The sequence below is a fragment of the Marmota monax genome, unplaced genomic scaffold (genome assembly GCF_021218885.2).
Source record: "Marmota monax isolate L192 unplaced genomic scaffold, Marmota_monax_Labrador192_F-V1.1 WCK01_AAM20220418_F8-fsc00024, whole genome shotgun sequence".
NCBI classification, from domain to species: domain Eukaryota; kingdom Metazoa; phylum Chordata; class Mammalia; order Rodentia; family Sciuridae; genus Marmota; species Marmota monax.
In genome coordinates, this window is record NW_026695224.1 from 36596790 (window position 1) to 36616735 (window position 19946).

The window sequence follows — 19946 nt, forward strand, 5'->3', positions numbered from 1 at the left end:
CCCCCCTCGCGTTCCTCGTGGCTTCCTGAGAGCAGGAGCCCGGCCAGGACCGGGAGCCAATGCCTAGGCTGGAGCGCCACAGGAGCTCGCGCCACCGGAACTGCCGCCGCCGGAGCCGTAGCCGCCACGGAAGCGGCCCGAGCCGCCGCCCACGCTGTCGCAGGAGCCAACACCGCGGGAAACCAGTGCCGCCGCTGCTGTAGCCTTCAGAGCGCAGGAATCTGTAGAGCCAACGCCACGTCGGAGCGATGCTGCAGGAGCACAGGCACCCTGGCAGCCAGTGCCGCCTCCAGAGTGTGGGATCCCCTGGGGCCAGGGCACGAAGCCGCCGCCGCCCCCAGAGCACAGGAACTGTCGGAGCCAACGCCGCGCCAGGAGCAGGAGCCACCTAGGAGGGAACGCGGCTAGAGTCGTCCTTTCCTGGACCCTGGAGACACCTGCCGCCGCCATCCACAGAACACAGGAGCCAAAGCCACTATTGCCGCCTTCAGAGTTCAGGAGCCGGCACCGGCACCTCCGCCTCCAGGAACAGGAGCGCAGCCCTTGCCAGAGCACAAGAGCACAGGAACCACTGAACGCAGGAGCCACTGCCGCCAGAGTTCAGAGCCGCGACGACAGGACCCTAGCCCAAAGGCTGCTGCACCAGGCTTGGCGGTGGTGGCTCCTGCAGCTAAGGCGGGCGCGAGGAAGGACAGCCCGATCACTCCAACCGCGTGATCACCCGCGGATTCCTGTCTTCTCCTCCAGGGGCAGAGACCCTGCAGAAGACTGGAGTGCCTTGAAGAAGGAGGTAGGTGCTGGGACCCACTCAGGAGTGTGCAGGCTCCTTGGGTGGGGGGTGGGGGTGGGCAGTGGCTTCTCTAGAGGTGCCCCGTGGCAGCAGGAGCCACCACAGTAAAAGCCACTCATCCATTGGGGGCATCTACCCCCACAGGTCTGGAGATGTGGCCTGCGAGTTTGGAGGTTGTGGGGCTAGAGGCAAGGAGATACCTCTGGTGTCTGTGAGTTGTGTGAAGGGGCAGATGCGGTGTGAGGATCCCTAGGTGGGGGGCATAACTTAAAATGTCTGGGACCCTGTTTTGTGGAGAAAAGGTGTGTGGGTCTTAGTGATCTTAAAGGAGAGACAAGCTCTTGGGGACAGGCAGGTCTGTTGTGGGGGTGATGTTGAAAGAGGTTGCCAAAAGGATCCTAGCTTGCACCAAAGGGGAGAGGTTCAGTTTGAGGACATAAAGACTCTCTCAGGCATCTCCACATTCTCAGTCCTTGGAGTGATCTCCAGGAGACAGGAGGCCCTCTCCTGAGTGTCCTCCCCCATTTTTAGCCACACAAGAGGATGACAGACATGTTTCTGCTGCTCCTCTGTCCTGGGCCCACCTGGAGCTTATTCTGGCTTCTGGATTCATAGCCAACCAGCTCCCAGGTGCCTGTAGATGTAGGGAGTGTTTATAGTTGTGGGGGCTCAGGGTAGCATTCCCATGTCTGGACCCAGAGTGAGTGGGTGCACACACATGGCTGTGAGGACATGTGGCTGGAGTATGCATATATTAGAAAGTATGTGCATATATGTTTGTGTGTGAACTGTTTTTGTGAGTCGGTATTTGTTTGCTTCATGATGAGTATGTGTGAATGAATAAGGCTATGATTATGTGTGTATATGTGTGTGTGTCATGTGTGTATAACCATTGCCTTGTCAGCCCCCCATCACTCAGTCCGGCATCACCCTGCAGGCATTTTTGCATCTTACAAGTTGTCAGCCCAAGATGATGCATGGTTGTATGTGCATGTGTGTGTGTATGTGTGTATTGGGGGTTGAAGCATGTAGTGGCAGAACCAAATACAACTAGGAATCCCCTCCCTGTGGAGGCAGACAGCCCTCTAGGACAGCCTGGAGACTGGGATCTGTTGCTGCCCTCTGCACAGGGAGCATGGATGTGTATGTGTTGTTTGTATGTGTCTCTGTGTGTGGATTTTACCCTTTTATTTTATGAATCAGCTCCAGGATTGGTTGTACATTCTAGTGTTTTCCAATAAGGAAATTTGCAAGCTATCCAGGATCCCTTGGAATGGCCTAGAGGTTTTCTGATTACCCCTGTTTTATAAGGAAATTGCAGGTTGGTTGAATTCAGAAGGGCAGAATTGAGAAATGGCAGGCAGGAGAGTGTCAGCAAAGCTTCTGGGAGGGCTCTGGCTCATGTCCTGGTTCTAGCTTTGCCACCAGCTCTCTCAGATCTGTGTCCCAGTTTCTTCTCTTCTCTGGGACTCAATTTTCACATGCAGGATGCAGTTGTCCTAATGTCCCAATACAGTTCTTCTCAGTGTAGCTTGGTTTAGAGGACAGGCTATGGTACATGCATTGCACATAGTGACCAGAGGTCTGGGTCACTTTCCTGTGGTCAGACAGGTTTGGGGTTGGAATGAGCCTTCTGTTTGGCTATAGACTGAGGCTTACTCATGCTCAGAGAGATCTGTAGTTGCCCTGCTTGGTGCCTGGGAGGGTCAGGGGCCTAACCTTGCTACATTGGACAGATCTGTTGAACTCTAGATCTGGAATCATCACCAAGTTGCATATTAGTGGTGCTTTCTAAATTCTGCGTTGCTGGGGAATAAGAGTTTCCATTTACCAGTGAATAGTATGTACCATACTCTGAATGTACAGTAGGCTTATGAGGTGGGTAGTTTGAAGTTCAGAGGGGGCAATGACTTGATCAAGATCATCCAGTCAAGAAGGGGAAAATTCAGGAATTACCATCCAGGTCTGACATCAGAGCCAAGCTTTTACTCACCCATCCATACCACAAATGCTTCCGTCCCCTCCTACACAGTGCCACAAACTTGGAATGTGAGGGGGCATATTTTGTGATATATAGATGGGAATCCTGAGGCCTGGAGAGAGTAAGCAATGATTGGAGGACACAGGGCCAGTGGAAGGGAACTGGTTCAGATTTGCAATCTTTGAGCTCTCTTTTGAGCATGGGTTCCCCTAAAGGCTTGGTTTAAAAAAATAATATCTGTGTCCCACAGCAGACCTCCTCCATTTTTTTCCTTTGTTCACTTTCTTGGCAAGGGACATCTCTTCCAATGTCGGAGAGCCAGTTTTCAGTGGGATAGATTTGAAAACACTTGTTTAGAAATCTGAGCACCAAATCAGGTTTTCCCTTTCCCCTTCCTCTGGGTTCAGAGGAGCCATGTCCTTGACTGCCACAGCCTCACCATTTTTTTTTTTTTTTCTGAAAGGGGGGTCTTAATCAGCTTGCAAGCTTGGCCTGAGTCTCTGAATCCACTAAGGAGTTTGTATAGGCTATGAACCTGGAAAATCTGTCCAGTGCTGACCTAGTAAGCCATCAGGTCCCAGGACCAATGAATCAGCACAAGGTACTTCAGCCAGAACTGGGTTCAAATCCTGGAGGCTTTTTAAAAATAGTTTTAGAGGGTTTTGTGTCTGACATGAGCTTTGTACTACAGGTGTAGCAGTGAACCAGACAGGCTCAACCCCTGCCCTCCTGGTGCTGACATTCTCCTGGAAGAGAGACCCTGGCAGATTCTCAAGAATAATTATGACAGTAATTACAGAAGGCACTTGTCACCATAAGAGTACCAAACGTGGATAGTGGTGTAGCTTAGTGTTAGAGCATTTGCCTAGCATGCAGGAAGCCCTGGGTACCATCACCTCCTCAGAAAAAGAAAGAAAGGAGACACACAGAAATACAGGAAGAATTGCACATGAATAGAGGATCAGGGAAGGCTTCCCTGAGGGTGTGATGTTGAAGAAGATGCTGGAAATATGAGTAGGCTTTTTATGTGGAGGTGTAAAGTAGCTAGAGAAGAGAGAAATCCATTCCAGACGGGGAACTGTATGTGCCAGAGGCTTTGTTGTTTGGTGGAACATGGTGAATTTGATGGAACTGAAGAAGCTGGAGCAGAGAAGACGGAGAACTGTGTAGGCTGTAGAGGAAGCAGATTGTGTGGTCTTAGTCTAAGAGCAAAGGGGAAAGAATGGAGAGGATCCTGGGAATATGGAGGGAAGGGAGTGGAGCTGAGACTGATGGCTCCTTCATTGTACTTTCTTAGATAAGCACTGTCTTGACCTTCTCAAGTGTTAAGAGTGTGGGTTTATTCATAATGAGAGTGAAAATTACTTACATGGCTGGATAAACCATGTGAAAACACCTACCACATTTCCCTGAGCTTTTCCAGGGCAAGGTTGTAGCTTTTCTTTCTTCCCTATGTGCCACCAAGCTAAAGATGGAGCCTGGGTGACCTCAGCATGATTTCCTCTGTTTGAGTTCAACAAGCTCTACCTTGGTTCTGTCCTGAGTAGCACATACCCCTGACACCACTTAATTTTGTTTTGTTTCCCACAGAGAGTAGGGACTGGTTTCCCATTGCCATGACGACTGCCATTAAAGGAAGCAGCCAAGTGATGCCAGTTGATAATGGAATCAAAGTGAGTACTGCCTTGTCTCCCGACTCTGGCTTGCCTGGAAGGCCGCTTAATTAGAAAGGAAAAGGCAGGGAGTTGAGGGAGGCAGAAGAGACCCATGGAGGAGGCAGGGAGATCAGGCAGGTTTTACAGGGGAAGGTGCTTTCAGTTCAGTAAACTAGGGCTATTGGGAGGCATGTTACTGCAGAGCCATCTGCACAGCTGCCCAGTGAAGTGTGTTTGGAGAAGTGAGCCTCCCAGCCCAGGACAGTAGAGGTGGGGCAGTCCAAGAAAGCTGGAGGTGCACATTGCTTCCATGGGAGCTCCATGGTTTGACTCTAACCCAGTCTTTCTTCGTGAACCAGGGCAACAGCTTTGCCCCTCCCCCAATGATAGCTTGCCAGATAATATGCAGGTCACCCATTAAATTTGAATTTCAGAAAAGGGGTGAGTACATTTTTAGTATGTGTTGCTAAATACGGTAACCATACTCCAGAGCAAATTTGGCATTATCAGGAACATTTTGGTTTTCACAGCTGGGAATGCCCTGGCCCTAGGTCCTGTTCTCTACCAGGCATGGAGCTCACAACATCCATCACTGTGCAAGACTCTGTTAATCTCAACCATATTATCAACAGGGTGTATCTAACCCTGAATGTTAATACTGTCCCTTTACCAAAATGCTGGGGACCAGAAGTATTTCGGATGTTCTCTAGATTTTGGAATATTTGCATATACAAAATGAGATATCTTAGGGATGGGCCCCAGAGCTACACATGAAATTCATTTATGCTTCATTTGCACCCTATTCCCATAGCCTGAGAATAACTTTATACCATATTCTTGTGAACCTGCATTTAACTGTCACATGAGGTCAGGTGTGGAATTTTCTACCCATGGCATCAAGTTGACATCAGAAAGTTTCAGATTTTTGATTCTTGGATTAGGGATGCTCAATCTGTACTGGTAAAATTGGAAAATCTGCTGTAAACTAATGCTAATGTACCCATGCCTACCATGCCTCTTCTAGCTAGTCGTATGTGTATATCCTCCTCTTGAGTAACTCATTCTTACTTCTTTTAAATTGTTTGTTATGCATGTTTGGGCTTCAGAGGAAAAGTGGGGGCTGTGTCGCTTAGCTGTGTTGTCTGGAACAAACTTATATGGTACTGTATTATTATTTCAATTCTATTTTGAAAGCCTAATGACATCTAAAGAGGAATATATATTTATAATAGACTTTTATTCAGGCATAAAGAAAAATGAAATTATGTCATTTGCAGGAAAATGGATGAAACATGAGAACATTATATTAAGCAAAATAAGCCAAGTATAGAAAAACAGGGGACATCTGTTTTCTGTTTTATGTTGAAGCTAGAGAGAAAAAAAAGATGATGTGGATCTCATGAACATGGAAGGTAGATCAGTAAATTAGATAAATGTGCCAGGGAAGAGGGACACTTAAGTGAAATGAAATTGGCCAAATCATATTGTTATATTGTGTGCATGTTCAGATATGTGAAAATCTCATTCTATGTATCATAGTAATGGACCAATAAAAATTTTAAAAAATAGTACAAAAAATAATGGGAAAAAACATACCAACCCTAAACCTGGTGACCTTTTATCCCTCATTCTGCCCAGCATGGTGATTTTCAGAAGAATTCACTGAGTTAAGGAGGGGATGCGAGCTTCTGGATGAAAACTTGGACAGTCTGGACTCCTCACTGTGCCTTTACTATTGCCATGTCTGGAAGGCCTTCTCTTTCACTCTCTGTGAGTTACTTTATCTCTCCTTCACTTTGTATATCATGAAGTGGCCTATTATCTTTGTCTTTTTTGTTTCTTCTCCAAAGTTTGTATTAAATTCAACTGAAGGAAAAAGCATATCATTTTGGTGAAGGATGTGTTGGGACAATTTGAAAGAAGTGGAAGCTAGTGTTCAGAGTGAAAACTTTTCATGGGAATGTAGGCTGCCCCCAGGATTTTGGAAGTTTGCATATATAGACTTGACCTCTGGACTGGTAGCAGAGACTAGAAAGTAGAAGCGGTGGCATGTTCATTATCTAGGTGGAAGGCCAGAGACCAACCACAGGGCTGCAGCTTCTCTGTGAAAATTGTATGTTTTAGATGTGGCTGCCTGAGCTTCTGATTAGACATCTGGTTTGAGGTGATGGCAGGTAAGAATAGGGGAATAGACTTCTAATTATAATTTTTGCCATTTTAGAAAACTTGTGAACCATCTGCGGTTCCAACTTTCATTGTTTGAGGCATCAAATTGTGGCGATGAATTAGCTTTTATGGATGAATTCTAAGGAATTCACTGATTTTACTTAATAAATAAAATAAGTGCATTTATAGATTATAAGCACCATAAGACAGTGATAGATAAGGTGCCCTGAGATTTGAGTGTAGAGATCCCTTATGTTTGGTTAGCATTGCCCAGATATACTTTATTGGAAGGGATATACTAGAGCCAGGTTGAACTTAGTAAGTGCTATATATTGAGCCTTTTTAGTACTTATTATGTTAAGTTTTTAAGATTCTAAATATTTTTATCATTTCTCAAACTATATTTTCTCCTATTTTTGTGTACTTTACAATATTACATGACTGGTATTATATAGTTCCTTATCTTCTACCTCATTTGTCATATTCATGGAGATTTTCATTTGAACTGTTCCAAAGGAGCAGACTTGTGTACTTGTAAAGGTTTGAGAAGAAACTCAGCACAGATGGTGTGCTTGACGAACTAAAAGTTCTGAAGAATGTGACATCAGGACCCTGTAGGGCACCATACTGCCTTTACCATCCAAGTACACCAAAGTACTAAATTTCTGGGAGGGCAGAGGATGCTGCAGATTTTTGTTTTCCACTCATTGATTTCTTTCATTTCAGTTGGTGATGACTGAGCTGCTTCAGATAGGAAAAACTCTGAGGCTCTCCTGGAATGAGTAATCAGCTATCCTGACTACAGACTGAACCTCTCGCCCCTGAGGATCCCCAGCAGTAGCACAAGGAAACAGAACCTGTCTTGGCAATGGGAGAATTGAAATACCAGTGGAGTGGCTATGGAGTCGGAGAGCAGCACTTAGGGTGAGGGGACTAATTCTTCTGGTGAGCTGTTAACTGTTCTCCTATGTTGTTTAATCTAGAATTAGGTGTGGTTTCTTCTTAATTCATAAATATATTGTGCACAGCTGATTAATTTCCTCCAGAAAAATTGAACGTCTTTTAATAATTCCTATTTTTAAAAGTTTGTATCTTTAAACAGCAAGGCATATGAAACCAATTACTCAGATTTTGTTCCTTGCATGGTGTGGCTCTTATTTAAAGCTCAAGTTCCATTTGTATGTTTTTTTTCGTGTTGCCGTACCCATTCTTTACTCTTTGTGACTGAATTCATAATCAAAAATTTCTTTCTCGTTGATCTTTGTAAATAATAATAATGATGATGATAGTAGTAATAAGCATAATATCTCTAGTTTTAAAAATACAGAGTTGTTTGAGGAGCAAGCTAATTGCTACTTCATGTTTCTAGGGGTGTCCTCTCTGGTTGGCCCACATGGTTTTTGGTCCTTTGCCAGGTGATGAAAAGTCAAAGAACAAGTTCATGTGAGAGAAGAAAAGTAGTGTATTTGAAACCTACATGTCCAAGGAGGCAGTTTCAGAGGGCTTAAAGAGAGCATTACTTATCCAGGTGAGTAAAAATACTGGTTTCTATTCCCTGAATATGTAGAACTAAAGCAATTCATTGTTCACTTAACTGTTTTTTGTCTGTGCTTTCTGCTTTGAGATGATCACATAATTGAGATAAAAAGAGCTTAGAATTTTGGTTGCAGAATTATACTTACATAGAGATAGGGTAAGAACAGTATTCTGCCATGGTAGTTCTTTTTGCTTTCTTTTAACATTTGCTTTTGAAGTGACTTTTTGCTGACATTAAAACAAAACAAAAATCTGATCAGTATAATAGCTGTCATTCCCAGGAATTGATATGTGATTTTTCCTGGTCTGTGACATCATAAGACTCTGCAGCCAGAGCCTCCCCAACATGTGGGGACAGTTGTACTTTGTAGATGGGGAGAGGAATTGGTTCCAGATATGAGCTCACCCTGCGAAATGTAGAACACTATAAATAAGATTTTCAGGCATGGTGGTGCACACCTGTAATAACAGTGGTTTGGGAGGCTGAGGCAGGAAGTTTGTGAGTTCAAAGCCAGCTTCAGCACCTGCGAGGTGCTAAGCAACACAGTGAGACCTTGTCTCTAAATAAAATGCAAAATAGGGAAATAAGGCTGGATATGTGGCCGGATATGTGATATGTGGTTGGGTGCACCTGAGTTCACTCCCCAGTACCAAAAAAAAAAAAAAAAAAAAGATTTTCATAGAGAAACAGAGTCAATCTGCTTTTAGATATAAACTTTCTTTTGTAGTTCTGGTTGGGTGAGGTAAAAAATAACTAGTTAAGAAAGGATATTTTAATGTTGTTGGAGAAAATTAAGTATATTAGATATAATTTGAAACATTTGTTCACTATTGTTTGTCATGTTCTTCTTTTTCTTCTCACAATCCAGAGAAAATAAAGTTTCACTAAGAGATTTTGTGGTTTTCAAAAACAGGAATAAAACAATATTTTTCAATGCCTTGACTAATAATCTGACATTTCATTGGTTTGTCCTAAGTACAGACGAAAACACTGCAGTGACCAAAGAAATCTCTTTTCTGTATTTGGAACTAACCAGCAATAACACATGATTATGTACATGCAGTTTTGAAGTTGTTGTTGTTTGGTTTTTAATAAATAGTTCTCACATCAAAGGACACATGGCATTTATTTCTTCACAGGTGCAGTATTGGGAAGTTGTTATGGAAGATGTTGGGAGAGATGAGAACATGATAGCCATGTTCAGAAGGGGCTTCAGTTTGGGGCAATGACCAAGGAGAAATGAGGAGGAAGATTGTAGAATTGGCTGTTTGAGATCCCAGAAGCACCATGTCAGAGTTCCTCCTGCAGTAGAATATTGGTATGAATTATTATTTATAATAATAATTATTATTATAAGAAATCCAAATCTAGGAAGACACAGGTCAGGATGGAGTAGTTTCTAGGACCCTTTATTAAGCATGAAGTCAGCTGGAAAATACGTGGGTGAACATAAAGGATGAGAAGAATAAAGGTGACATTTCAGTGCAATGCCCAGTCATTCAGAAGGGAGAGGTGGCACTTACAACATTAATAGCAGAGGCAATAGTAGAAGGTCAGCTCTACAGTTAGTAATTAATTAGCTCAAGAAATGTTTCCTGACAACTTAGTAAACACACATATACCAGTGAGCAGGATAGGGGTAGTAGGCAGAAATAACTATAGTAATGCAAAAAAAAATTTTTTTTTTTGATCCAAAGGGTAAGAAGGAGTCAGCCATTTTAAGCTTTTGGAGAGGAATATAGGCAGAGATCAGCAAGTGGAAATAGGGTTGATGTTTTGAGGAACAAGAAGGAAGGCTGTTGGAACAGAACTGAACAGAGGGAATTACTACATGGGAATAGTGGAAGAGTTAGCATCCAAGTCAGGGAGGGTCTCTAGGAGTTGAATTTTATTCAAAAAACAATGGGAAGTCATTGAAGGGTATTAAGGAGGAATAACATGATCTGTTTCATGTCTTAAAAACAACTCCCTGCCTATTGGGAGATGAATAGACTAGTGTACCACTTAGGAAGCCATTAAACTGAACTAGGCAAGAACATTCAGAGACTTAAACAAGGGCAGTGGCAGTGAAGAGGGAGGTAAATAGGTGGGTATGGAGTGATTGCTGACAAGACCTTCTGACAGATTAAATGTGGAAAGTGAGGTAAAGGTAGGAAGCCAGGCTGGCTCAATGGATGATGTAGTCATGAACCAAGACAGGGAAGATGGAGGATTAGAACATGGTGCTCACCTGTGGGGAGGCAAGGAGGGCAGATGGATAAATGAGTGAAGAGGCCCTGGTGTGGACTATAGCAGGCACATAGGCCTTGTAGTGTTTGAGTGCTGGGATTCTAGCCAGCCCACTTTGGGCTTGAATGTAGTGTGACTGCCAAATCAGTATGTGGCTTGGAGGACACCTATGGAAGTGGTACTTGAGATTGCTTTTATTATTGTCAGAGGAGCATCTGTTATTCAGCTCAGGTGGTTGCTGCCATGTGGAGATAGCTGTACACAGCTGCTTATAGATTTTAATAGTTTTTTAAGATAATCTGGAATACATATTTTTATGTATGAAATTCTTCAGCATGTTCTCAAACTTCCCATAAGTCAGATAAAACATGTTTGTGATTGCCAAGTTAGACAAATGGACCCAGTTATGTGTTATTTTTCTATAGTACCATTTGGTTCCTCAGGCAGGCAGGGTGAGAAGGACAAGCTGGAGTCAGTTGAGGGAGGGCCTTCCTTGTTAAGTGTAATAGGAAGAGTGTACTCAAAGCTCAGGGTTTGTGAGGGTAAGAAATGATGGCAGGTAATATCACCTAGTCAGTGAAAAAAGGAATTAACCATCATGGGAAGATAGCAAATAATAAAAATTTGGCCAGACTATCACTTGGAGGTTTTAGTGAAACTGAAGGACTGTTGAAGTGGAGTTTCTACGGTGAGTGAGTTGGAAGGATAGAAGATTGTAATCAGAAAGAGTGATGTTTGGCTTGTATTTGGAAGTAGGGTTATTAGTGGTGATGACAGAATACAAATGGTGTACATGGGAAAATGGCTGGGGTGGGTGGAGAACATACCTGAGATGATGGACTTGGGTTGCTCAGTCATTGATGTGTACGGGAAGGCCCCCCAAAATTTATATGAGTGGGGATAGAGGGGTAGTCAGTGAGCTACCATCAGCACACTAGTGAATTGGGGCTGTGGCTAGAAAGTTTGAAGAGGCAACAGTAAAGAAATGTACCAAAGAAATGACATTAACTTCCAAGGACCGGGAGTTTTATGAAAGTGAAAGGAGTGAAAAATAATTTTAAAGCCATGTTATGAAAATAAGGAGGAGACAGTCTTCTCCTGGTCCCTGAGAGCACTCAAGGAAAGTGGTGACATCAGGGGACAGCTAAGTTTGAAGTCAGTATGGAGTTGCAGGAGCATTAAGAGCAAAGATGGAAGATATAGTATTCTTACTGGTTAAATTTCAGTACTAGAGGAGGGTTTAGGAGACAGATGAGAGATGGAGGACTGGGTGAGTTTAGGAATGGTTAGAGAAACAGGAGAATAAGTCTTACAGTTCTCCAGTTAAAACAGAGCTTGCACTGGATATGTCTTCTAGGCAGATTTTTTAAATTATTATTTTTAGAGTTACACAACACTAGAGTGTATTTTGACATGTTATATATTCATGGAGTACAGCTTACTCTAATTAGGATCCCATTCTTTTAGATGTATATGATGGGGAATTTCACTGGTGATTATGAACACAGGAAAGTTATGTCTGATCCATTGTACTCTCTTTTCTGTTCCCATCCACCCTCTCTTCCTTTTATTCTGATGTAAAGTTTTTGACAGATTGTGCTACTAGCTTCTCTGCAGGCTGTAGGAACCACCTTGGTCTGATATTGGATTCTGTTGGAGCTTTCTCTTTATTATTGTGATCTGAACTCTTAGGGGTTCTGTTTTTAAGGTACAGTTCTTAATATTTTTGCTTCAATAAAATTCACAAATGTTATTTTTAACACAATTTCTAATCTTTCATTTTTACATATGAATATATGGGATAGAGAATTATGAGTAAAATATTTAACATCTTTTTAATGTCTTTTAATAGAAACTCTATGTAAACTTGAGAAATATGTCCCTTTCCCCTAAGCCCAGCCTTGGCCTCTCTAAGTGCTCTGTAATTAAAGGCACAAGTAAAGGCACATTTAAGCAGGGGGTATTTTTTATTTCTTCATTTGCAAACCATTCACTGAATTGGAATGGGTAATAAAATAATGGGAGAAAAAAAAATCCCTCAGGGTAGAGAGAAGTACATGGACTTAGAAAAATGCAACTGTTGAAAATGTAATTTCAGCAAACTTTCATTTCCACCATTCGGCCTGCGCAATGGTTTCATTAATGAGGTTCTTGGCATAAAGTTAGCTAGAAGAGATCGAAATAAAACACACAGACTCAGTTACCTTATTTCTATTGCCAGGTCCGAGACGGCTCCCCTCTCTGGCTCCAACCTCTAACCGCCCAGCAGGGCAGCAAGGATTACTCAGGGCTAGCAGGAGAGAGAGAGAGTGAACACGCCAGGGAGTAGCCTTTTATTGGGGAACAAGAAATTCAGGGGATAATTCCATCCAATGAAGGTTGAGGGGGGACTGCACTCCAAGGTCAGGGTCAGTGATTGGGCCCCCGGGGTCAGTGGTCAGTCACACCCCAACACGGACGGGTTCTCTCATCAGGAAAGGGCTGGGAAAGTTCCGACACAGCCAGAACGCCTCAGACCCTTAACAGGAGCCGCCCAGTCACGTGTCAGGATGGCTTCCCACATTCATTTTTTTTTTGGAATTCTTGTATAAATTACTGCTATCTGCATGAAACTTTGATATGAAGTTATATTCTTTATGACACAAGCTAAACAAAAATTCACAATTATTGGATTTAATGTCTTTCTAAGTTTCTAGTTATAGCAACACTTAAAATGAACTCTCCCATAATAAGTCCATGCCTCTGTGTGTGTGCAGACAGTTGAAGAGCAGTTCCTTGTCATGCATCTCTGGAGAGCAGAAAAAGCTCTAGAGTTATGGCTTCCTCTGTTAGGTTGGAGCAGGAGAGGGATGGCTGCTTCTAAGGTCACACACTCACCCCCTTAGCTAGGGGGAATGGAGGACAAGTCAATCAAGGCTCCTCCCTGGTGCTCAAATTACTGAGGACATGCCATAGTCTCCTGGAATGTTAGGGCATTTTACTATACTTTTAAACTATTGAAGACAATTTAAAGAATTAACTCTCTAATTTACTGGCTGCAAAAACTAAAAATTATATTGATGTAGTGATTTACTATTTTCAAAGTACTTTTACACAGTGAATTTTTTTTTTCTTGAAAATATCCTGTGAAGTAAAAGGATGATTATTCCTTTCACAGATAGGGAGCACTGTATCGCTGAGTCTTGCCAAGTCACACAGCAGTTCCTCACTCAGCACTCTCTTGGTGTAAGGCTCTTGGTGTTAGAATTCTCTTCTTTCAGTTTTGAAAAATAGCGGGACAGGATCTCCTTTAGGAATGCCAGTTGTCTGGTCCTCAAGATGCTCTTGCAAGTGGGCAAGGCTGATCCTCAAGTGGTCCATGCAAGTGGGCGAGGCCTGTCTTTAAGGGGTCCATGCCAGTGGGTATGGCTCCTTGCGAAGCTTGTCCAGCAAAGCCTTGACCCTGGGGAGGGTGGTGGGTGATTGGGCTCTATGGCAGCAGACCACCTGCAAAGGCTGTCACCCTCCTGAGAGTATGGTCACCTCTGCCTTTGCCCTGGTCTCATCCTTCTCCAGAGTGCCTCCACCACATGGGCCCATTCCCATTCTCTGCACCTTACTCCTGGGGATAAGAAGAGAACTCTTTGTTTTAATCAAAATTAGCATTTGTTTGGTACATAAGCTATAATTTACTGAGGATGGTGTGATACTTCTTCAGGTCCACAAAGACCTACCTAGAAATAAAGATTCTTTTCAAACCTTTTAAAAAATGTAGGTTGTGTACCACACTATAAGCAAAAGTCTGTAGTCTGTAAATAGCTGACACTGGCTTCTGAGAAATGGATGACATTCTTCTTCCCCTTACAGATTTATAGGGCATCAACCTTGTTTGAAACCATCTGATATGAAGCACAGCTGAGCTCGGACTACAAACTCTCACTCTTTGACCTGCAGTCATCATCCTACCAGTCCTTGCAGCAGATGCTCGTCAGCCTTGGTGAGAGCAGTTTTTTATGTGCTCACTGTCCCCAAGATGTTGACCACAGCTCTGATGAAGTATGATTTGTTGTCACAACAGACTCTGAAGGCAAAATCAGCAATCAAACACTCCTCATTAATTTGATAAAGATTGATAGAACACCTGCTGCATAATTAGTGCCAGCCCTTGGTATAATATTTAAGATGCTCAAAGGCTGTCAAGCTATCTAAGTCACTAATTTCAATACTGGATGATTGGCAGCAAGGTATAGCAACTCTGGTGCTGGGAAGTATGGCAGTCCAGCCAGCAGACTTGGGAGACAGAGCAGGTGTCCCTGGGAGAGAGATGCCTGAGCCAGGTGTCCCTGACCCTCACATTTCTTCCCTTCATCCCACCTGGCTCAAGCCTCTGACCAAGGGGAAGAGAAGACACAGGCCTCTTCCATTTCCCCAGCCTTGCAGGCTTCCATGTTGCTGTTCAGTGAGTGCACCCTCTTGGCCTGTCCTCTAGGCTGTGACTTTCATGGTTGGGGCTCATTCTCCCAGGCTTGAATCATCTGGGGAACTGGGGCAGCCTGCAGCTCCCCTCATCCGGTCCCTAACTGTCCCATTCTAGCTCCTCTGTCACCTGCCTCTACCCAGAAGATATTCACTGTAACTAACAAAGTCTTTGAAGTTGAATGTTGAGGACTTTTCAATAACCTGCCCTTTCCTGTATGTATAGGAACACTCAAGTTTCCCATTGAAAAATAAAATGTACTCATTGCCCAGGATAATAATTTATTATCTATTATAATCACAGTTTTAAAGTCTGTCTAGCACTATGGGACTTATTTTCCAATGTGCACCGAAACTGTCCCAGCTGTTCCCATTAATAACTTAATAAAGTAAAAAGTATATTTGCATACACTCACATGAATCCCCACTTTGTGCCAGTGCCTGAATGGTAGGCAGCAAGGCATCCTTGACGTGCCACCACAGCTATGGCATCTGGTCTCCTGCCTCTACATGCTCTCTCCACGGACCCTGGTTCTGGCAGCTCTTTCATGTTCATATTTACCACGAGATTCAGTACTCTGCATTGCATTGCCTCACTTACAAATAAGCCTTTCTGGAAGTCATTTGGCTTTACATTTTTTGAGCTTTCACATCCATGAATCAGCTTGTAAGCTACATTATTGACTAGCTTCCTAGTCAATAGGATTAGAACCCCACTTCCTCTAGGAAGCTAGTCTATAATGTGGATTGAAAGACTGGAGAAAAGCTTGAAAAAAAAAAAAACAATTTTAAAGCAATAGAGACTGCAGAGGTTGAAACCCTTTGCTCAGGTGGACTAGAAGAGAGAAGAGGAGAGGGAAGCGTGCTGGGGCCCATCATGGAAGAAAGTGCCAGCTTTAATATTAACAGTGCCACTTACCATACAGTGGTGCTTCAGTAACACATTCTCAGAGTGCTTCACTTGATTTTGAAAGTAGCCCTTTGTGATAGGTGAGACAACTAGTACAATCCCTCTTTTTGAGACAAGCATAGTGAAAAGGAAAAGGGCACCCAGCAAAGGACAGGCACATGTGTAGGCATGGAGGGTCATCGTGGGACTTGGGAGGTGGGGCTGGATGATATGATGCACAGAAGGGGCCACATCTAGGAGAGAGGAGCCAGGAGATGGGTCCTACAGATTAGAATGCAAGTGAATCAGGGAAGCTGATGAGGTGGGAGGTATTGGGGGCTAGGTCAGGGAGCCTCTTGGAATGAGGAGCAGAGTGGGTCATGCTCCCAACTACAGTGACTCTTGTGCTGCCTGCAAGACAGGAAGCCCCAGTGACTTAAGGTGTCATGAAATCAGTCTTGTTGGATCATAGAACAGAGCTCTGTGTGTGAACCCTGCTCTCACTGGTGATCAGAAGAAGAAATGGATGCTAAAGTCTGTCGCTCTTGGGGAGAAGAGGCAGTGGCATTTGTGCCTAGGACCTGACAGTAATGCCTATTGTCCTTGATGGGGCTCACTCACCAGGAGGATTACCCTGAAGTAAAAGTAAATGCTTCAGCATCTCTCTGCTTGGGACATGGTACTTTCTTCTCAAAAGGAGCACTTTGGTCTTATGTGCTAAAACTTCAAGAGAAAACAATTAGTAATTAGTATATTAGTGAATAAATGAATATTGTGTCAGGTACAAATCTTGTGCCAAGCTGGGAGCACCAGGTGGGTAGGATAGACATATGACCCTTATTCTAGTGAAGCTCAAGATCCATCAGTCAAAAAATCTCTAACATAGAAATGCACAGACAACTAATCATAAGTCTGATTAAAAACCATAAAGTAAATATATAGGGTATGTTGAAGGAGTTTCAAGAGATCAAAATGGCTTCCCTAGGGAAATGACTTAAGACTGTCAGTTATCTCTACTAATGATGGAGGACAAAGGCATAGATCATCTAAAAACTGGTGTCTGGTCTCAAATCATTTCCCATGTTTAGATTGCAGTCTTAATACATTCATACATTAATATACTTAAGTGTCTGCCATTTCCCTTCATCTTGGGTATTTCCCTATTTTGTTCTATCCAGACATGCTGTTAAGGTAAAATAAACAATCTGTGATATGCTTTGATATCCCAGGAAAGTTTGATCACAGCATTCTCTAATTAGAGTGTTATTTAATATTATAAGTCCTGGGCTAAGATAAAGGAAAAAACAGGAAGATGGTTACTTAAATACTACAGTGTCATCTAAGATGTCCCTTGCATTTGAGAAGTTCAGTCAATATGAGGTTCAGAGGAAATGAACTTGGAGTAAAACCATAGTGCAGGTGATTTTTGACATAATGCTTTCCATTTACTTTTTTATCCTTAGCACTTTTATATCATCCAAAGCCATATTTTACAAGTTAATGTGTTTTATCATAAGCTGGGCTCTTATTCAATTTTCTACCTCTGAAAATGTTTTTAAACCTCAACTTAGAGAATAAGAAAATTGAAAAGCCAGATAGAGGTGTTGAGCACAAAAAGGTATAAGTTGGTTACTATTAGAAAGTATTAGTGGTTTCAGCAATAGTTCACATTTTAACAGAGAATATGGACCACAACTAAGTTTACACTTTTGCCTAAATTTCTTTACTTTCAGACCATTTGTGTTTTTAATTGTCATTCCAGTGTCCAGTCCCTTTGTCCTACCTCATCTAAGTGTCCTAACCCAATACGATTTGTCCTTACCATTCTTCAATCATTTAATACCTTGTTTTCATTAATATCCTGCTCGCTTGGCACAAGGTTCATCCTGATAAAATATTCATTTATTCACTAATATACTAATTACTAATTAATACCTTGTGTTTATATTGGAACTCCCTAAATAAACAGTGACCTACTGTACAGTAATTATTAGGGTAGAAATAGTAAAATGAGAGAAAAATAAATACATATTGAATAAAAGAAATGTGAGGGCTGGGGTTGTGGCTCAGTGGTAGAGCACTCACCTAGCATGCATGAGGCATTGGGTTCAATCCTCAGCACCACATGAAAATGAAATAAAATGGTATTGTATCTACCTATAACTAAAAGTATATATTTAAAAAAAAGAAATATGAGATGAACTGTTGTTCTAATACCCAGGAGATCATGCCTTTCCACAGTAGCATAAGCACTTAGAAAATCGAAAATAGCTTTATAAAAGGCAGACTTCTCTCTTTTTATAATTCAATTCATCTTTATGTGCCACTCTAGATCTTCCTGGAACTAAAACAAAGTGCAGAGTGAAAACTTTAAAAAGATCACTTAGTGTTAATCTGGGATTTATATCTGTATGGTGTCCTCACTTGCCCAGCCTGTGCCTTGTGTTGAGCCATAGTCAAGCCTCAATTGCCACATCCTCATCTCTCTGAGAAAGATTGGGTAGTGGTCTGAGTTTGGCTTTCATTTTCAATCCTTTTACCTATTTAGTCTGGCAGCTCTTCCTGGAGTTTCCCAAAGCACTACTTATTGACCCTTTTATACTATTGCCTTATATATATGCGTTATGCCTGGCATATGTTTACTTAAAGAGCCTCCCCATAAGTCAGAGAGGCAACAGGTACTGTAGAAAGAGAAGACCCAAAGGAGTAGTGTACCTGGCTTCAAGATGACTCGGGAGTACCTGGCACTCAGGTATGGGTCTGAAGCAACAAAGCTGAGGAGTGGACACCCTTTCTCCTGCAGCTGGCTGTTTTGCATTCTGCTGAAGTTTTCTTTCTTTGCATTGTTGGACATGACCCCTGCAACGCCCCTGGCTTGCCTTTCTGGTCACCGTTGAAGATTTTGACCATGATGAGCTCATACTCATAATGACTTGTTGAATTGTTTATATCTTTTGTTTGTTGCACACCTCATTGGCTTGCTTACCAACACCATCTAGATATGTTTTTTTTTTTTTTTTTGTAACCAAAGCAGAACACATTTCAATATCCTGGGACTTTATGTAGAGTGTGTACTGTTTGTTATATGAACATAACCTACTTTGTTTTCTCATATTAACAATTGCAAATCTACTTTGTTTTAGTGGAGCTATTTTGGTAACATATAAGTAATTTTAGTTCTATTCAGGGAGTGAATTTAAGGTTTTCATGAATCAGTTTGAGCTTTATTTCATATCAATGATAGATCCATTTTAATTTATTTAAATAAAACATTTCCTTTTTCTTTCACTGTATCTTCTTAAGCCTCCCCCAACTCCCTCGTTTCTGAAACGATTATGGATTTCTTTTTCCCTTGAAAGCAATGGCTAACTGAAAATGGGCACAGAGCAGTGTTCCAGAATGTACTTTCAGAATAAGTGTATTGGGCCTGAAGAAGTGAAGGCTGTAGGGTTTGGGCTTTAGGCATCTGCAAGATTGAAGGGGACAAGATGAAGAGGGGGTAAGGTGAGGGAAGAGTGAACCTCTGTACCTGTTCTACCAGAGAAGGTCCACTTCGTCCTGTTTTATGTTTTATTTTTTATTATTATTTTTTTTTTTAAAGAGAGAGAATTTTAATATTTATTATTATTATTTTTTTTAGTGTTCGGCAGACACAACATCTTTGTATGTAGTGCTGAGGCTCGAACCCAGGCTGCATGCATGCCAGGCGACCGCGCTACCGCTTGAGCCACATCCCCAGCCCCTCTGTTTTATGTTTTAAGATACAATATAAGATCATGTTTACATTAAACAGATACATGAGGTGGGATGGAAAGGGAGAGAAAAGGGAAATTGCATGGTAATGGAGGGAGACCCTCATTGTTATACAAAATTACATATAAGAGGTTGTGAGGGGAATGGGAAAATAAACAAGGAGAGATATGAATTACAGTGGATGGGGTAGAGAGAGAAGATGGGAGGGGAGGGAGGGGGGATGGTAGAGGATAGGAAAGGTAGCAGAATACAACAGTTACTAATAGGGCATTATGTAAAAATGTGGATGTGTAACCGATGTGATTCTGCAATCTGTATTTGGGGTAAAATTGGGAGTTCATAACCAACTGGAATCTAATGTATGAAATATGATATGTCAAGAGCTTTATAATGTTTTGAACAACCAATAAAAAAAATTAAAAAAAAAAAAAAAAAAGAAAGAAATGAAAGAGAAAGAAAAAAAAAAAAAAGATCATGTTTACAAGTGACAA

At 42.2% G+C, this 19946-nt stretch overlaps 1 long non-coding RNA gene across 4 annotated transcripts; it reads left to right on the plus strand.

Annotated features, from left to right (window-relative positions):
* The first annotated feature begins 61 nt into the window (after positions 1-61).
* Positions 62-19651, plus strand: LOC124086402 (uncharacterized). 4 transcript variants are annotated; one of them, XR_009225882.1, is made up of 8 exons: positions 62-790; positions 4362-4444; positions 6065-6196; positions 7319-7516; positions 7962-8120; positions 9269-9447; positions 14205-14334; positions 19343-19651. It is a non-coding gene; the product is annotated as an uncharacterized LOC124086402 (long non-coding RNA). The 4 variants fall into 4 exon arrangements; XR_006849790.2 differs by lacking the exon at positions 19343-19651 and having other exon boundaries at positions 7319-7537; positions 14205-18990; XR_006849789.2 differs by lacking the exon at positions 19343-19651 and having other exon boundaries at positions 14205-18990.
* The last annotated feature ends 295 nt before the right edge of the window (positions 19652-19946 follow it).